The sequence below is a fragment of the Sylvia atricapilla genome, chromosome 3, assembly GCF_009819655.1.
Source record: "Sylvia atricapilla isolate bSylAtr1 chromosome 3, bSylAtr1.pri, whole genome shotgun sequence".
Taxonomy (NCBI): domain Eukaryota; kingdom Metazoa; phylum Chordata; class Aves; order Passeriformes; family Sylviidae; genus Sylvia; species Sylvia atricapilla.
Genome location: NC_089142.1, coordinates 41,148,736 through 41,169,089, shown reverse-complemented (window position 1 = coordinate 41,169,089; position 20,354 = coordinate 41,148,736). Strand labels below are relative to the sequence as shown.

At 34.2% G+C, this 20,354-nt stretch overlaps 1 protein-coding gene across 1 annotated transcript in view; it reads left to right on the top strand.

Annotated features, from left to right (window-relative positions):
• ASCC3 (activating signal cointegrator 1 complex subunit 3) overlaps window positions 1-20,354 on the top strand; it is a 249,565-nt gene that overhangs the window by 129,483 nt on the left and 99,728 nt on the right. The window lies entirely within an intron of this gene.

Sequence of the window (20,354 nt, the reverse complement as noted above, 5' to 3'; positions counted from 1 at the left end):
TTTTGTAATTACTATAATTTTTTTTTACTTTTGAAAAATATTTACTAATTATCTCTCAGAGAAGGGAATAAAGCTGGCTGTATTTCTTTCATGGGATATTTTATTTAGTAGTGCTGCTTGAAGGTCAGAGACAAAATTTGTGATAAGATGTGGTCCTAACAATTCACAAGGTAAAAAAAAATGCATTCTGTATAGAGTGATTCCACTGTTTTAGTGAATCATGAGTGTGGAATCTAGCAGTCTTACTCAGATGGGCACTTAGATTTTGGGAAGACCTTTTTACAGAGGGATGTATTGTGAGCAATAGAAAAATATTGCTCAGGTTTTTAGCAGTATTCCTAGGATATTAAAGTTAAGTGTTAACTGTTATAAACTGAAATAAAAGGTTGACATGAACAATAGATTTCTTCTTGCTTTTGCTTTTTCTGACCTTTAAAAGGGAAAACCGCTTGAAGTTTGATGTATATTTCTGTTATTATAATAGTTACTTTTTTATGTGTCATTCTAGAAATTGTATTTGCACAGCTTTAAGTTTGTAATTCTGTTTTCAGTTTGATGCACTGTGTAGTCCTGTGTATTGTTTACAGTCTGCTGGAATTTTCTAGTGTTTTTATTATGAATCAGAAGATATAAAATATATGGTATATATTGAATTGTGTTATCAATTATATTTCTGAAAATCAGTCTCTTATCCAAGGATTTCAGACTTGTTGTTTTGTCTCTCACGCTATGATAGTTACAGCACTGAAGTAACAAGTAACAGTCTTCTGCTATCCTGTGAAAAAATAAAATGGACATTTCCCCCCCACCCCAACCTATGGGCTTGATCGTATATTCTGTTTTATCTATCATGAGTGTCAACTCGATATGCAACAATACTTAGTTTCATCCTGTTTATCACTGGAAAGCCTCCTCATGAATATTTGTTCTACTTCCAGAAGCAGCACCTCATTAGTAATGGAACTCCTAGAAGAAAAATGGGTTAGCAAACCTTTTTCTAGAATGATCTCTGAGGTTGCAAGTACAGCTGACAGGAGTGCTGATGTTTTTCTTCAAGGAACTACTAAAAGACATTTTATGCTTTTGTACAGAACTTCTCAGCTGTTTCAGAGATATTCAGGTTAAAATCAGTAATGGATTTAACCACTGAAAATATAATATTTAATGCCTTTTCTTACTAATCCTCCATGGAAATGCTCTGATAAACTCTGGGATAATGTGTTGCCTATAGCATCCCCTTTCACTGTTGACAAAACTTCCTATTAAATACAAAATATGTTTAGTAAGATTACTTCAAACTATTCTCATATTTATAACATGATTAAACATCCCTCCTTAAATGAAGTCTACCACAGTTTTCTGCAAGGTAGTGCAGTCTTTGCATTCAGTAAATTCAGACCTTAAGATAAATAAGTTTGTTTAAATGTCTTATTAGTGCTTCAAAATATAGAAACTGAAATTCAAAGTTACACTGTTTGAAAGAAGGTCTTTAATAGGTAATTCTCTTTAAATCTAAGACTTGTTTTAAATGACGGATTAAAATATACTGAAACGTCTTTCTCTGTGGGATATAGAAGGAATATTAGGCCAGTTGAGGTTCCTTGATGTCAGGCTATGACATTGCTTGCTGTAATGAGTAGTTCTAACAAGTTATTTGATTATTGCTGCAGTTACAGGGGTTTGCACAGTCAGTAGCAGCAAATGTCTATTTTTTCTTTTAAAATCAGTATAAATGTTGGTATTACTATAAAACTAACTGATTTAAATAAGTGAATGTATTGAAAGTTTAATTTTTCCTACTGCCCTGTGCATTCTTAGCTATTCCTTATTCTTACATAAGCATTTGTGATCACTTTGTCTTTCCTGAAATTTTAACTTCATTCTGGGCACTGAGAAAGAAAAGCCATGCAACATTCCTTTTTCCATTGACTGTGAAAAATCTTCTTCAGTTAGCTGTTAGGATGCTTTAACATGTAATCCAGATCAGAAAGTTTGCTATGGCTTTTCCCAGTAGTTATTAATTGATTCCCTGGATTAGAGGATTTCAACTTGAAATCTCATTCATTGTTATCAAGTATGTTTGGATATCAAATAGGTGTGCTGATGATAAAGAAACAATTACAAACTTCTGGGGCATTTGGGAGGGAAAAGCAAACCCAAAACCAGTATGATTGTTTTAATATTCGCAAGTTTAGGGGCCAGGATTACACTCTTTGTACTTCAGTAGCACAGCCTACTACCTGCTTTTCATTTTTGACAGCACTTGTTTTCACCATGTGTGATCAAGGCCAGCTGTATATTGAAAGTATGTGAGGTATCTTGAGAAGATAAAGCTCCCTTTTCTTCATTTTGTTCTGTCATTTAACAGATTCAAAGGCTGGCAATATCAGGTTAATGGTGAGCACTCCAGCAAGAAGAAATGATAAATAATATTCAAGTCAGCATAAGTGCTCTCTGCCATTGCCCCTTTTCAGCCCAAAGAGCTTGGTTGGTTCAGCCAGTTTTCAGCTGCTTTCAATCCCTAGGGATCGTTCTGGGTGGGGGGAGGGGGGGAAGCACTTTAATTTGCTATTGACCCCTATGTCTTGCTTCCTTTTCCAAAATGTGCCCAAATAGTTCTAGTTTGCAGTGTGTAATCTTATGCAATATGTTCACAGTGAGACTGTAGACAACAATTTTTCAGGCACCTTTTCTGTATAAGATGCACCAAACCATACTGACAAATGATTCTGATCACATGTAGTTTTAGTGCCTTTGTGTGGGAATCATATGCTGACTAGAAAATAGTGTTCAAAGAGATCCTATCTACTTAGAAATTCATTTGTCAGGACATAGTGTAGCTACAGTGATTATTAGTAATGAAGAGTAATGATTGAAAAGTTAATAACGATTTGAAGGTTTTCTGCATTGTATGCTGACAGTGCTGCTTGTTGATCAGTTGTACTTTGTATTTCGTGGTGATTATATTGTCCTCCAACGGGCTTGATGCTGTTCAGTGATTGCCGTTCTTTTAAAAAACACGTTTTATTTCTGCTACAGTAAATAAAGTAAATTCTGCAAGGTCCAGTAAATTGTACTTTTTTTTTTTTTTTTAGTTTTTTTTTTCTAGCGTCGCATCGACTTATAAAAGTTCATCATAAAGTATTATTCTTCAGGGTTGTAAATGAAGTATGCAGTGTGTTGGGTTTCTAAAGTGTTGGTGACTGCTTTAAAGATTCAGGCCATCAGAGAACACCCTTTGTAGTTGTCTTTACTAAATAAAATTCAGAACAAAACCTGTAGTTCACAGTTATCCTGTAGAATAAATATATGTTCTTTCTTCTAGAATTGTTTGATGTTTTTCCTTCAGAGTATCAGTGTTAACTGACTGTGTCCCTTTTGCTCCCTGAGGATTCATATTTTTTTTGGTTTTTTTTATATTGTAAAACAGTGAATGTATAGGATATCTTGAACTGTGCTTTTTTTAAAAAAAAATAAAGGGTTTGACCCATTATAATTGAAAAATACATGTTCATAAACATCTAAGTTGACAGAAAACATCACTGCAATTTTGGAAACTATCTTACACTGTCTCTTTAAAAACATGATTAAAATCAGTGCAATAGATTCACCAAGGTACATTTAGATACTTGATTCAGTTTTTCATTTAGAAAACATGATTTTATGAACTAATGGAGAAAAATATTAAATTTCAGTTCATATTTTTGATTTCATTTATTCTCAAAATAATAAAGCTTTTCAAATATTAGTTTCTTTATGGTTTGATGGAATTGTTTAGATATGTATATTGACCATTTCAGTTGTCATCCACTTTCTACTTTGAATTCCTCCAAATACCATCATGTAGGCAAATTTCATTGGACTTTTTAACTATTCGTTTAGTTTATTTGCACAAGATACGGAGTTGATCAGAACTGGGCAGAAGTGTTTTTGCACTGAAGCTGGCAATGACATCTAATTAAGATGAACTGGGAAATAATGAGTAAAATGGACACACACTTTTAAGACTTTTAAATGAAAGAGTAATTAGAAGAAAACATAAAGAGGGAGTGATTTCAATTGGATCCACATTCTGGTAATTCCACATACTGAGAGTCAGAGGTGCTTTGGAGAAAACAAAATAAGCTAATAAAGTAATTAAGCATACTTCTGGAAAGTTGTGGAGATTTATTTTTAGAGAACTGCCAAATATTTCTTGCCATATATTTTTTTCTGAAGACTAAGTTTTATTGCATGTATTGTCAGTCTCTGGTTTTTGTATCTTTTATCTCTTTTGTAGAAGATATCTGCAAGATTAGTTGTACCTTCTTTTATCTTGCTTGTTTTGAATTCATCTTAAGATTCTTTGAACTGGAATTTCAAAATTCAGACAAGAATCAGAAGAATCCCTGCTTGCTGGGAATCATTGTCTTGGAGGAAAGCATTTTGTTGTATAGAGCCACAAACTGCTACTCTTTATTTAGAATGTACAGATATCATTGCATGTCACATTTATCAAAGTAGAGTTAGAATTTTGCCTGAATTTGCCAAATCTCTTTTAAACAACTCAATTATTTCAGAAACTTTTTTATTGTTACATCAAAACCAACAGAAACTGATTATAGAGCATTTGCCAAACACCATTAAAATCTGAAAACCAGTATTTTGATCCCACAACTGAGATTTTTTGAATGAACATCATATAAATATGCATTTGGATACATCTTTCTACATGTACCACGTTGTAATTTTTGGCTTATTTGAGTAAAAAACTAGAACTAGAAATTATGTATTATGCTAATGGGAACTAGACTAACAGCATCATGTTTTTGACAAGTGTAGAGTATACACAAGCTGGGCATGAACTATAATGAAAACTTGTAGTTGACAAAATTAGGCTTACTGTGTATTGTGAAATGAAAATAAAATTGCTAAAATATGGAAGGCAAATTTGGAACTATATAGTTTGTTAGAAAATGCCGAAAGAGTGCACATAGGAAGATGACAGTATTAGGAAACTTGTGAATTTCAGTACTGAAGTATGAATTCTTAAAAAAATTCATGTTCCCCATTCCACCTATCTTCAGAGGCCTTCATCTCTGGACAATAACAGTGCAAGCAGATAATTAATTTTAGCCAGCAAAGTTAAAAAATAAAAAAAATCCTTAAATTTCTAGAACTTGAGAAGCATTAGAATATTGAAACATGTTTGAAGCATTACTGAAAATAATTATTTCTACGTAAGTTTTCCTGTATTGTGGTGGTTTGCTGCCTCTGGAAGAAAACTACAGAAGGGATTTCAAATTTTTTTGCACTATTCATCTGGTGAGTCTTTTCGGTGACGGAAGGCAGAAATTGTGAAAATGTGAGTCGCTGAAATGGATGTGAACATAGGCCAGCCAGAAAATTCCTTCAGTAGGGGATGAGTTTGATGAAACTTAGCAAGAGTTCTAAAAAAAATAGCAAATTTGTCCATGTTTCCCAGTAGATACAACAGGACTAAAGCCAAGATGAAGTTTTCATAGCTAAAACCAAGTTAAAATATATAAATTATTTTTTTTTCCTTAACAATCAAAAAATATCTTCATGCAAGAAACATAAATACTTGTTACCTGGTGAAAGTTGTTACGTGTACAGCTGTTGATTGCCTGAACTCAGCAAGACCTGAAATAATCCACCCTGCACACCAGCAAAATACTTGTGACCACAAGACCTTGCAGCATCTTGGTTCTTTGAGGGGCTATGTTTGCTGTTGCTGCTCAGTTTTCACTTTTAGTTGGGTTTTTTTTCCAAATAAGGAAATGGAAGATCTTATTTATTTGAATAAAGATCTTGACCAGCATTTTTTTAAGAAGCCATGTTGCTTTCTGCTAACTATTTGGAGGATCTGCCCTTTTCTACTGGGGACATTGTATGATCTGTGAGGGCCAATACTACAAGACCAAACTTGAATTTGCTGCCATTATTGCTGTGTTTAAAGTTATGACCTCTAGTTAGTAACTACTAATGTGCTAGGGATTCTTCTCTCTTTTTTTTTTCTTTTTCTAAGACAAAAAATGCGACTTGCACATTTGGAAGTTCTAAAGTATTGAGAACTGACAAAATGCTAAAAACCTAGTACAGGAGGGCAGACCCTGAGGTTCTTGAATTTGGAGTACCAAAAGCATTACAGAAGCTTTTCAAAATTGTGTACCACAATAATAATAATAATAAAAGCTGGAAAATAAAAGGCCATTGCATGAAAGATGAAAAATACTGCATTTTTTTTTCTATGAGGGTTCCTCTGGCTTTGATATGCATGAATTTTGTAATCAAATGTAGAATTCTAGGGCAAAGTCTTTGATTCCAGTCATCACTTTTTCCAAATATTGTGCTCTGTATGTTTATCAAGGACAACAATCAGAAATCTGAAGTGTTTGAAACTGTTAATATTGTATTTCCCTGCTTTCATTTAAACTGTGGTATTGCTGAATAATTGAACAGAGTCCTATCTGGTTTACAGTTGAAGTATCTCATTGGAAAACATACTGAAACTAATGGAAAATAGTCTGTTGGCTTTGGAGTAAGCCCTGAGGACACAACTTAATACAGCACAAAATAGTGTTTCATAGAGAAAACACAGCAAAGTGTTTAACTTTTTGCAGATGTGGATATTCTGCAAGCTTCTGGAACTGAAGGCAATAAGAAAATGCAAATTTGTCCCAGTGAAGCAGGGATTTAAAACACTTATATAGATACACCAATATTGCTTATAATTCTTTTTAAAGATCCCGTACACTCAGAAATTATTTTCTGGGCTTTTGTTTGATTGTTATAGCTTAGTTGAAAAGTGTTTGCATTGAACATTGTAACATTGAACATGTACCCAGTTTATTCCTCCATTGGCCTGTAGTTACAAAACAGCTGTAATAGTTATTTTCAGGTATTCCCTTAGGTTTTGTTCCTCTGAGGGGGCATATTCCTTGAAGCAACCACCAAGATCTCTTGTCTAAGGAAAATATCCAGGATGATTGTCCTAAGAGAGTCCTGTACGTTTCAGAGTGCTGTACTGGTCTACAATTATTTCATTCAGCATCACATATTTACTGAGTACTGTCAGATGTACTGAGTTGGCAGTCATAGCCCTATCTTAATTTTTCGTACCTGCTCCAGTTTCTTTACATTTCACATTTTCACACTTGTGAGGAAATCAGATATTGAATGAAAACAGATATTTTCATAACAAAATTAAAGGCTGAAAGATTGCCAGAAAAAACCCACAACTATTAATAAGCCTGTAAAAGGAAAAATAAAGTAATAGTTAATAACCTAAAGAATATAGCTAGAGCATATTAGAAAAAAACAAGCTCTAAAAAAACCAAGATGCTGTCCCTGTACAAATTCGTGTTCTAGGTAGAAGCTTCATCATTTTCATCATGAAATAGAACTATTATTGGTAAATAATTGAGAACTAATTTAATCGAAAGCAGTCTATAAGGTTATTTCGGTTATGTATATATGAATTCCATCTGTCAAAAAGGCTTCAGCTTTGGGAGAAATCATTGACTACAGGAAAATGATGCTGTTACAGATTGAACCTAGAAACCTCTTTGTTGGAATTCAAATTATCTTCAAAGTATTTTCCTGGTATGGAAATAAATGTGTCCTAAAATAAGAAAGGTGAAAGATAGCAGTTACAATTTTAAGAAAACAATGGAAATCGAGATTTTTATTTTGTTTTTTCAAGTCGGTTTTCAATCTTGAGCAATGAGAGCCACCTTGTGGCCCTACCTTTTAATGCACAAAAATTACACTGATTTTGTGGTCGGTAATCCTTGATCCTCGTTTCACTTCTGAGCATTTTGATGACTAAGAATTAAAATACGTTCAACTTCTAGGCATTTGCCTCAGGTGCAGCTCTCTTCTTGACCTGAAAGATGGGTTCTTTGCATTTGTATGAAATTTTTAAGATAATTGTTTTTCTTATTCACTTCTTTATCTTTCCTTTTTCTCTTCTTGCATCCTTTAATAGATGACATTATAAAATGCAGGACAGATAAGACACTATTGTAATAATTATAATGCATAATTTACTTTTATATTACACATACATATTTATGTGTAGTAATATAATACGGACCACATTCACGTTTTCTTAAAAGATATAAAATTTCTTGAACAATGCATATTTTTGGAAGCTGAAAAAATTGAAAGTTTTAAGCATTTATTTCTCTATGTCTGTTAGTAATTGTTTTGATTACCAGAATAACACTTAATAGTAAATAGGGAAAAAATCTACATCTTTTAAATTTGTATTTCCCTTCATAAAATGAAATTAGCTTTAGGCATCAGAACAGGGATTAGTTGGAGAAAGTACATGAGGATTAATTGATTACATTTGAACACAGATTTTCCAAATGGCTTTATGAGTTTCTGTCTTTTTCTGAGGGAGAAATGTCAGCTTTTTTTGTGACTGTAAAGTGGCTGATGTAAATATGCGAGTTCATCAGTTAAATGCAGATTTCCTTCAGCTGAGTTTTCTGTACTGTAGAATAAAGTATGTACTATGTTTAATGGTGGAGGTTGAAAGAGGGCAAATACTCTAGAAACCATTTTCTTTGGGGATTTTGGTGAGGTAGGAGTGAAATTCCTCATAAAGTTTATATTTATTTCTGGTATCAATGGAAATCTCTTTTCCCCTGTGACTGAATTTATACTCAGGAATTTCAGACAACTTTGGGATTTCACAGTCAACTCATTTTATCAAATACAAAAAAGTCTGAAATTTGCTCTCAAATTAAAAATTAAACCAATAACTAGAAAGTTGCAGAGATAAGAAAAAAATCACTTAACATCTCTTACCCTTTTTCTTCTTAGGGAAAAATTGAGATTAACTAGGCATTTAATCCCATTATTTGTCTTACCACATTTTGGGAACATTTCAGATGGAGTATGTTCTTATCAGCTCTGTCAAATGGAGAAAAACTGGTTTTTGTCATACTTCAAGTAGCACTGTGACCTGTACTGAGTCTGGTAATGCCAGACTGTGCATTTATGCATCTGTTTGTCCATCGCAAAGGAAGAGCTATAGGAATGTAATTTTGGGGCTGCATAATTACATCTGGGGGCTCTAACAAGTCTGATGGGAGTTTGTGATAAATAATGTCCCCTGATTAAGTTTCCATTGTCATCAATTGAAGAATGTAAAGTCTCCATTTCTATTTTTACTATGATGTTCCTTAGTTCTGTTATATTCAACATTAAAAACGTAGGGTGCTCTGATTAATTTTAATGCATGAGTATCAGAATAAGCAGAGATTAGTGTGAAGGCAGATAATTTAAGTTCTAATTTATTTGGAATATTGAGTGGTAATTAAGAGCTATTAGTGATATGTGCCATCTGGGAGTGTTGGGAAAATGCCACCTGAGTCAGTTACAATAGAAATTTGTTGCAATGGAAAGTTATTTGAGGGTCTAATTTGTCTTTTATTCTTTCCAGGATAATTCTTGTTCATTAGTCTAAATTTGAAACATGGAGTGCTTTTCCGGCTGAAATTATAGCACATGGGTTTTAAGGGGCTGCACATGGTAACTACAAATGTGTGATGTGTCTGAGCTGCTGTTGTATTTGCTGAAGTTCAGTGCACTTCAGGCAGTGGAGCCAAGAGGATGCCTGAATTCATCCACAAGCAGACATGGGGGAGAGTAGAAGCTCTGCTGCCTGATTCCCACTGACTGTGCAGGGTGTTCAGACTTCTCCTGCAGATGTGCTAATCTCTGTGTAGACACCTGAAGTTTTAATCTCAAACTGAACCCTGACATATCAAGCTGATGTCAAGTGGCCTGTCTCAAATGGTCACAGTTACTTGGAGATATTCTCTGCACCAGACAGCATATGCCAGCCATCTTACCTTCCATACTATACTGGAAGAATATAATCTTCCAGCCTGCAGATTAAATAAGTATGATGGAACTAACTGCCTATTGTAAATGATGCCTTCTCAACAAGAAATAGAGTAGGGAGTACGTTCTAGGTTGATCTCAAGAATGAAAAGGCTATGCTAAGAATTTTAAGTCATCAATCCATTTCTATAGGTATTATCAGAAAGACTGATATAATATTATAGAAAACAGGCTCAGTAGGTTTCCCTTTAGCAAGTCATCACTGGGGTTAGCAAAGATAAAACCAGTGTTACAGGTAAGCATAGCCCCTCTCTTTTCATTCCATGTAAAATTTGACAACAGAATTGGCAATTCCATATTTGGAGCACAAAAATCAATTTAAAAAAATAGCTGATATCTAAACATAAAATTACCAGAAGGAGATTCCTTTGTTGAATGACTTCCGACATTTAGACTGGAATTTGCAAAGTAAAATATTCTTAGATATGTAAACCAAATCCTAAACATTAAGTGATGATATGATGTGATATGATATGATATCCAGCTTTGCTTTGCAGTGTGAATATGAGCCTGCAGTGTGCCCAGATAGCCAAGAAGGCATCCTGCCCTGTGTCAGCAATAGTGTGGCCGGCAGGACCAGGGCAGTACCCCTGTACTCAACACTCATGAGGCCACACCTCAGAGCCCATGTTCAGTTCTGGGCCCCTCATTACAAGAAGGACATTGAGATGCTGGAGCAAGTCCAGAGAAGGGCAGCAGACTTGGTGAGGTGTCTGGAGTGCAAGTCCTATAAGGAGCAGCTGAGGGAGCTGGAGTTGTTAATTCTGGAGAAGTAGAGGCTTGAGGGGAGATTATTCCTAAATACTCCTGAAAGGAGGTTGTGGCTAGGTGAAAGTTGACCTCCCAAGCAACCAGTGATAGGATAAGGGAAAATCACCACAAGTTGCACCTTGGGAGGTTTTGGTTGGATATGCAGAAAAAATTTCTTCACCAAAAAGGTTTTCAAGCATTGGAACAGGCTGCCCAGAGAAATGGTAGTCTTACCGTCCCTGGAAGTACTGAAAAAAGAATTGGAGGTGGCACTTCACAGTGTGGTTTAGTGGGCATGGTGATATTAGGTCAAAGGTTACTTGATGATCTTGGAGGTCTTCTTCATCGTCTCTGACTCTGTATTTTATATTGTTACTTATACATTATGTTGTTAACATTCATTTTATATACAATATAGCATATTTTATGTGAGTTTTCAAAGTGCAAAATGAGAAAATCAAGTGAAACTAAAAGTTTTTAAACTATGTGTCACGCTGATTCTAATTAAAAGTTTGTTCAGAGTGCAAGAGTCAAAGAATCTTCACTCCTTTTATTCTGATTTTAATTCACAATTCAGTAATGCCATCTTGAAACCACTGAAGACTGATATCCTGGTGATAACCCTGTAGTGTGCATGCGTTACATAATGCTGCAAACATGATATTTGCCTTGGCACTGAACCACGGTGTGTGGTTCAGTTCTTTACAGATCAAGGGGTTGTGTTTATCTAGGAAAGCTACTGATATGTTTTGAATGTGTTTGCAGTGATAGCTATAGAGCTATTTTACGTAGATAGTATTAGCGTTCAGTCTTAAAGTAGGGAAATTGCTGCTTTATTTTTATGTGATTTTACTTTAGCCTCAGTTATTTTTTCTACTTAAAACAATAAAAAGATACTCTGTTCTAAAATGTTATTGCTTCAAGTGATTAATTATATGGACTAATATATGCACTAATAAATATGTACACAACACTAAGGCAAGGGTTGGCATTGTTTACTGTTTGCCTTAAGGGGATTAGAGGTTTCACCACCACACATGCAGAAACGCTCCTGCCCTTGCTTGGTGGAGTGAGGATGCCAACCTGGCCTGAGCAAAGCACCCTGCCAGCTCCACAAATGGCCAGGTGCTTTGAATCACTAACCTTTAACATTTCAGTCTTTCACAGGCTCTTAAAAGAGGGTAGAGTTGTGAAATGAAAGGCTCTTTTAAGGATACTTAAATGTGTGAAGGATGTAATGATTTTAACAGATATGACTACTGATTGTACAGAGGAATGTTAATATAATTAAAATATTAAGGAAAATGAAGCTCATAGTGTGGCATCTGACACTTTTGAACAGTCATTAGCACTAATGTATGCAAGATAAGTAAACAGAGTGTGAAAAATTGAAATTAATGAGGGTTGGAGAGGGACTGTGCAAGCAATCAGCACAGCAGCTCTCCTCTCACCTGTTTTGTGCTGCTATGTACCATGTTAAGTGAGAAAGTAACAATCTCCTTACCTCTCCCCAAACCCGATAATTTGATCTCTGTGGTGTGTTTGATATGTGAGATATTTTCTTATATTTCCTCAGATTTACCGCTATGTAAGACAATTAAAGTTTGCTTGATGAAGAAACTGTATCTCCTGCTTTAAAATAACAGCATATGAATTACAATAGCCTAACAACAGCAAGCTCCTCAGTTTTGCAGAGGGTTTCTAATCTTGTTTATAAACCCCAAGGCAGATGGATAAATCAACATCAATGCAGTATTTTTTTTTCTCAAATCTCTGTAAATATGTTATAAAAATTACTTGAACAAAAAATGAAGTATTCCTTAGCTCAAAATATCATACTTGGGTGGGAGGTATACGTGATAAGTTATGTAAATGCTTAAAGAACTGTAGATGTAGAAAACAGTCTTTCAAAGCCATTTAATTATACATAAATATGTTCCTCTTTGTGATTTCTAAACTTTACGAAGTTAAGAAATGCAGGCTTCATGAAGTATCAAACAAAATGCTAGTAAGTAACATAAAATATTGGTACTTTAAGGACTGAATTTGAGGGGAGGGGTTTTTTTAAGAGAGGAGAGTTAAAAACCCTGATTTTTTTTTTCAGTAGATTTTGAAACTACAAGGGATCTTGTAATTTAGCAGAGGTCTGTGGGAAAATACCCTACACTTGAATAGGATCTAGGGGTAAAATTCAACTGTTAGGAGGTGACTGCACAGTGCTTGTTTCTTGCATCTGCTGGTTTCTTCTGGCAGTAAGCCTAATAGCTGCCTTAGTTTAGCTGAAAAACTGGCTCCAAAGTCTGCTGGCCATAAGAGCATAGTAATAGAAACCTTTTTGTTCTGTCACTTATTAGGTGCTACTTTTGTGCCCTTTCAGGTGCCTAAAGACATGTTACCTTCAAAACTGTTTTTGAATGCTGTTCGATAGTGCATATTCTTCACAGTTATGCACTGAATTTGCAGAACTTGAGAGTAGGGTGTAAGCAATTTGGAATAAAACTAGCAAAAAAAAGCATTGTCAAAGATGGAAGTAATAACTGGATGGCTGTGTTGAAAATCAGCCTAAGCCTTACAGATACCATTTTAAAAATGTATTTTTTTGTTCCGAGGGTGCAGCGGAAAAGTTTATAAAACAGTAATGCAGTGAAAAAATTCTGGGAGAGATGAAGTTAGGGAAACCAGATGGAGCAAGTTTTTGAGTTGGGCTAGAGGCACAGGGAATATAAAATTAATTGGAAATTAGGTTTTACTGGTCTCACCCCTTAAAGGTCTATTAGTTTCTTAACGGATTTTTTTGTTTATTCATTCTATATCTAATAAAGTAAGTAATTACCACTTAATATAATTAATCAGATGTTACTGTGTAAACATTGCAATATCAAAATACAAAAATATGTGTGATCCTTCATATCCTTTAGAGAGTTCTGAAAACTGCTTGTCTCATGAGATTTAACATTCGGCAACCCTGAACTACAAAGGTCACTAAGGAATCCGTGAAATTCTTCTGTAATAGCCAAGGCACAGGAGGAATAAAATGTCCTTAGTTCTGAGATTTGTTTAATATTAGCATACCAATATAGCAAAACCTTTAAGTGATGCTAGTTACATCATGGATTTGCTTATGGGTCTTCATATTACACTGGTATCAGTGAACAAATCTTGGGTTTTTTGTGCTGCAGATGGTCTGATGTTCCAGTATGTTTCTGTTTCTTTCTTGTTTATTTTTTTTTTCTTGTTAAAGTTCAAGTTGCATAGTTCAAGTTAGTTAATGAGTGGCAAATATAATATTGACATTTTTTACTTTAGGAATTTCTGTCACTTCTACTGACTGCTGGGTTTTTTTCTCATGTCTTGATAGTATTGTTATGCTTATCTTCCATGCTGTGTAGGACAGAAGTTAGAAGAGTGAAGAAAGCAAGCCACAGTACCTAATCAAAGGACATTTAATGCTTAGTAGTGTTCATCTCTCTTAAAATTAGTTTCCTGGTTTAAGATAAGGTTCAGCTTTTCGTGGTCATGCATAATGATGCCAGTCTACAACTATGTGAAAACCATGTAAACTGTTAATTCATACTGCACATTTTCCATTACCTGTAAGAATTGTGAGAAAATCCATTTTTCTGGAGAATCCTCAGTCTGTCACTTTGCATAGCTGTGAAGTTTAGTGGACATTTGTGGTTTAATTATGAAATGAGAAATACGCTTAATGTTCACAAAATCCTTTTCTTGCAGGTTTAATAATGTCTCAGTCAGTATAGCCTTTGAGGAGGAGTTGCAGCAAAAATAGTTATGTATGTATTAAGTAAGGCGCAGGAGTATTGGAAAGAACTTTAAGATCTTCTGCTTTCATTGTTTCTCACTAAAAATACATTCAGTCTTGCCATGGCTCAGCAGAGTGGCAATTTTGAGTATTACAAAGCAAAAGATGTGTTCTCAAATATAACAAATATTTTTATAGACACTGTGCAGTATCATTTTCCTGTTGAGGCAGAAATATTGAAATCTTTGCACAGTTAAGCACAGCAACAAAAGGTTTAACTAGGTCTCCAGAGGTTGTCAGTATTCAAAGTGAAACCAGTAAAAATTCATCCTTGCATGTCATCAGACCCTCTTTCTATCAGTTTCTTTCCATGCTGTGTATCTTCCCTACCAGCTAGTTTTATAACACCATACTGAAAACATCTGCTGTCAGCAAAACAGACTAAGATTGATGGTTTTCTATCTGTGTACTCCAAGTGGTTAACAGATATGACAACAGGACTTACTGTCTCAATAGCTGGGGACAAAGAAATACTTTGCTGTATTTTACATGTTTCATGCATCTGTTCCCAGAGAGTGGTTGAATTCTAAATTGAGGAGAAAGAAAGATGTTGACTAAAACAATTTTGCATGCAATTTAAAATTGTGATGTTATACAATTAATTCAGTCTTAATTGATGTGCATTTTCATGTTGTTGTTAAACTGTTTTGATGCTTGTCTTAATAAGATTTGAGATTATTTAGTCACAGATTAATGTCACAGATCTGGAGAAGTCCAGATTTTCAGCATACTGAAGCAGTACAAAAATTTCTCTATATAATTTCTATTTTTTCTCTATATAATTTCTATTTCGCTTCCTATAAACAAGAGTAATATGCTTATCATTGTACAATATATGAAAAATATTGTTATTTTCATCAAGATGTGGTGCTTAAACTGAGTGATTATAATGAACATTTCCTATCTGTGTAAACCTACTGCTGGAATTATTTTTCGATCTTAATTCTTAAATCTTTTATCTGAGAATCAGTAATTTATTCACTTTTAAGACAGGCACTGCAGCCTGTCTTGAAGTAAAATGTTAGGTTACTTTGGTCCATGTTATAAAATTCTGTCTCAGGTTGAGGTAGTGTATTGTCTATACAAATAGTTTCTTTTTTTGCTTTATAGTCATTTTTCACTAGGCAGTAAGTGAGGTTATTGGAAACTGTGCCTACATCCTCGGTGACTTGTTGCAAATCCATCATTTGTGCATGGTCAGACTTATATCCACATATCTTTCATTCTTGGCTTGTCTGGTTAGCTCAAAAATACAACATTTTAAACATTATGCTACATTTCCTTAGCTTCTCTGATCAGTGAGGTCTGTAAACACTTCTGTCTAATGCATTATAGATTATAGACCTGAGGAATCAAAGATTACATTAAACATTTACCTCTTGCTCAATTTTTAAATCTGAAGGCTGTTCCTCCTTTTCCCATGGAATAATTCATTCTGTATGTACCATGTAACTTTTCCAATGAAAAAAAGACGAGGCTGCTATGATGTAACAGTGTACTGTAAAAGGAACACACTGAAAAAAGCAAGGCATTTCTGGACACCATGCCAATCCCTTCTATAACTGGTAGTCATCACTCCCTAAGGTACCAACTGGATGAAACACAACCTGATGCAGTAGGTTAGGACCAGTGGTAAGGCCAGGGCAATAGAAAAAAATGTTCTAGAAATTCTGCCTTACACCTCCTTCCTTTGTGAATCAAAAAGAGAATCAAAGTATAATTTATAGGAATTCTTTTTAAACTGTTCTGATTGGAGCAGTCCCACTACTCTCCTTTCTTTCTCCTTCAGAGGTGTTTTTAGAGCACTTCACAGAACTAACTGAGGTGATACCAGTACATTGATCAGACAGTGACTCATAGGTTTAAAAACTTCTAACTTTAATACAGTGAACTTAAATTGCCAGAGGGAGACAATTAGATTATTGACTCTTCCGGGAGAAATTCAAACTGATTCACATTTGTTTGTTAGAATTACCATCTTCAAATAATGTCTTGCCAGGTACCAAATAATTATATCCCAGTAAAAGAGTAAGTATTGAACAGAGATACTAGTTCAGGATAACTATACAGAGTGAATAGTTAGATACATATAAAAAGGGAAGATGTAGAGAATGAGCATGCACATTCATTGAGTAGAATAGCACATTGGGCAGCCTGCATCCCTCCAGAAATGATCTGCTAAGTCGTGTGTGTCATCTTGGAGAGGAGAGCTCTCAATAGTTTTTGGGTTCTTCACAGGACCCAGTTGCAGGGTGAGCTTCACTGACTAGTCAGTGAGCTTCACTGACTAGTGAAGCTAATGCCAGAAAAGAGCAAGGAGAGTGATCTTACTGCTACCCCAAAAAAAGCGGCTTTATCATTGTCCTAGAAACAGTTGCTGATAGCTTAATTATTATGCAGACAATACAAGTGGAATAATACAAATAACAGTTCTAATTCATAAAAGGATTTAAGTAAAATCATTGTACCTCAAATGCATACCCTTTTCCTCCCTTTAGACTCAAATCTGTATTTCTCCACATGATTGTTGTCATAAACTGTCAGATAATGTTACTGCTTATCTTCCATGGGTTAGTATTTTCTCTAGGTTTCATGTACTTCTCTAAGTGCATATAAAGGAGTCTCGAATTTTTTCCCTGTAACAAAAATTAACTGTATTTTGAACTCATATTTTAAAAGAAAACCTCTTACAGTTTTATTTACACCATCCAAGTTTTGATCTCTCCTCTTTGAAACAGAAGTTGAAATAAAAGAATAAAACTTTCACATTTATAGGAAAATTAGTATGCAATATGAATGTAGTAAATTCTGAAGAGCAAAAATGATGAATAGTCGTGCAGTCCTTTGATCATTCCTTTCTGTTTCTCTTATACTTAGTTCTTTTATATTTATGGAACAAGAATCAGTCTATGGATAGACTTCAACTTCCCTTTTTTCATTCTGCTTTTGTCAGCTGACCTTTACTTCTGGAGTAGAGGGACACTTTTTCCATCCTACCTTGATCTCATAAATTTTGAAAGTCAGTCAGTATTCTTAAAATGAACCACGCAGAGCAAATTCAGCAGTTTTAGTAATATGAATGAGGCAGAGGAGGCTTTTGTCTTGTTGGGACTTAAAACAATTTAGGTCAGCCTACAAATTGCATTTTCAGATGTCTTGAGCAAAGGTGCAAAATAGTTACTTGGATATACTTGAACTCTATTGATCACACAGTAGTAGTAATAATTATGACTACTGTTCATTGAAGGCTGCAGCAAAAGATTCCTTACTTTGTTTGGTGTAGGTGTCTGTGATGTCTGTGCTATCTGAGCTCCAACACTCATCAAGTGAGGCTAATGAGGCCTCAAAATTAAGAGCTGCTACTTTGCAGGGTGTCAGGAAAGTGCAGAGAATGGAGGATGGGAATAAATTACTCAGAATTGCTCAAACCAGTGAAAAAATATGATGGTGCATTCTGAACAAACTGCAAGTGCTGCCCTATAGTGAACTCCACAGAAAGGAAATTAAGTCATATGGTCATGAACATGAAGTTTGCTATAGTAAGGAGATCGTGCAAAAAAATGCTAGAATAGTCTGTGCCATTTCTGTTATTGAAAGAAAATACATGAGTCAAAAACTGCATTATTAGTGGGAAAAAACACCCAAATTCAGAATTTCAAGCAATATCTTAAAATGAGCAAGCATAAAAGAGAAATGAGTCATCCACAGAAAAAAATAAAATTATCATAGCAAGTGGTGATGATCTACTTTGTTTGTCCTAGATGAGGGTAGAAATTGGAGATTAAAAAAATAAAAACAGAACATAAATTCATGTTTCACTTACCAAGAAGCAATTTATTGGCAGCTTCTTCTCATAATCAAGCTTTATTGCTCTTTCTTACCTTCTTTTTTATATAAAATAAGAAAAAAGTATCTATACCTTTTTTTATATAAAATAAGAAAAATGTATCTATAGTGCTATTAAAAAATTCATTCTTTGGTTCACCCAATGAGTATTTCAAAGAGTGTGCACCTTATAGTTGTTATGAATGATGATACCATTATGATACCAGATACATGGAAAGGGTAAGGAAGAGTTTTATCTTTCATAAGTCTTTAGTAGAAAAGTTGGAATTTTTTTGCCTTCTGCTATTTATGTGTCATTTCTCATTAAAATTATGCAGAACATTTTTCTGTGTCTAATTGTGACATGTTTAATGTGTCTTAATCAAGAATTGCTTGAAATTCAAGACATTTAAAGAAGAAATATAGGTGGCAGCAAGCTAAACTGGGAATTTATTTAACACATACTGTTTTAGATGCACACACACATGTAAGCAAAGGTCATAAATCTACAGTCCTCTTGAGCAATAAGGGAGAGAAAAGAAAATCAATTCTAATCAGGAGACCAGTGCTATACCTCATAATAACAACTTCTCCATACACCTGAGGCACTTAGTAACATTTTATATAAATTTTAAGCAAAACCTCTTAGTTTTATTCTGTAATAGAACTAAGTGGAAGCAATATAACTTTTTATAGTTTCACTTCCTTTATTTAGTAGTTCTTGGTTTTGTTGTCTCCATTAAACCATTAAAATCCGGATTAAATACAATAGCCACACAGTTCATTATCACAAGAATTTAAAAGGTTTGTTTAAAAGCAGATATGCTGCCATTAAATTATACATTACGTGAGCAATCTTTCAAGGCATCACTGAGATTTGGGATATAAAAATAATTTTTATTTTATTTTCTCAAGTGAACTTTATAAAATTGGATTATATCATTGTTCTTGAACTAACGTGCCTTGTATCTTTGTAATCTGAAGTGAACACAAATTTATGGGAAGAAAATGAATTCAGTTTCTGTGCAGTTAATAAATCATCCAGAGTAAATAGGAATTTTATTTCCTCAGCATTTAGGTTTTTTCCTATGTCAAAAATGAGCTGTGATTTTTTTAATTTAAAAAAGTTCATCATCTTCAGTCTTGGAAAAAACCCCATATATTTCTAACCTGTTAGCTGTGTAACCTGGAAGTCTAGCACTTCACAGATTCAATAAATGAACGTGTACATATTAAATATTACAAAGATGTTGTTTCAGAATGTGTGGTAGATTTTAGAACTAGGTTTTTATTCTCTCTAAATGCAACAAGATGGATATATGTAAATGTACCCATGCATTTTTGAACAGTTGGTTAAGCTTAAGCTTGTATGTATTGAATTACAGTCAGATTAGCATTGCCATATCTGTATACATTTTCTGTCACAAACCTTTCTCCTTCCTCTTTCTTTTTACTATATTCACAAGTTCCTTTCTGTTAAATTGATAAAATTGTGCTTCTTAAAACCATAAACAAATTTTCTTATATATGTTGTACACAATCCTACTATTCTTAGCTTTCCATTTTTTTATTGCCCTGTCTTTCAATACATTAAACAGCAGAAACAATCAAGTTACAAACAAAGGTATGCAATTTTTAAATTGTGAGGATTTGAGAGCAGGATTCTGCCTTTTTAGCTTAGATTATAATATTTAAAGTGTAATGGCTTTTTATATTGAATAACTGCGATTTTTGAAAATAAATACTTAATTACATATAAAATAGGCATGTGATACCAGTACAAGAAGTTCTACTAAAACAATTATTTTTGATTGTTCTTTAATCAAATCAATTCTTTATTTAAGAGAAGAGCTAATTCATAGTTAAATGCTTAGAGCAAGTTCCACATCTAATCAAGATCAATCCAAGTTTCTGTGTTGCAATTAGGCATGCAGCTGAAGTGAATTTTCCACAGCCTTCTGTGAATTTTGTTGTTGAAATCAATAAATGCAAACCTTAGTGCATCTGTGCTCTTTATGAAATATTTGTTTCCATTTGT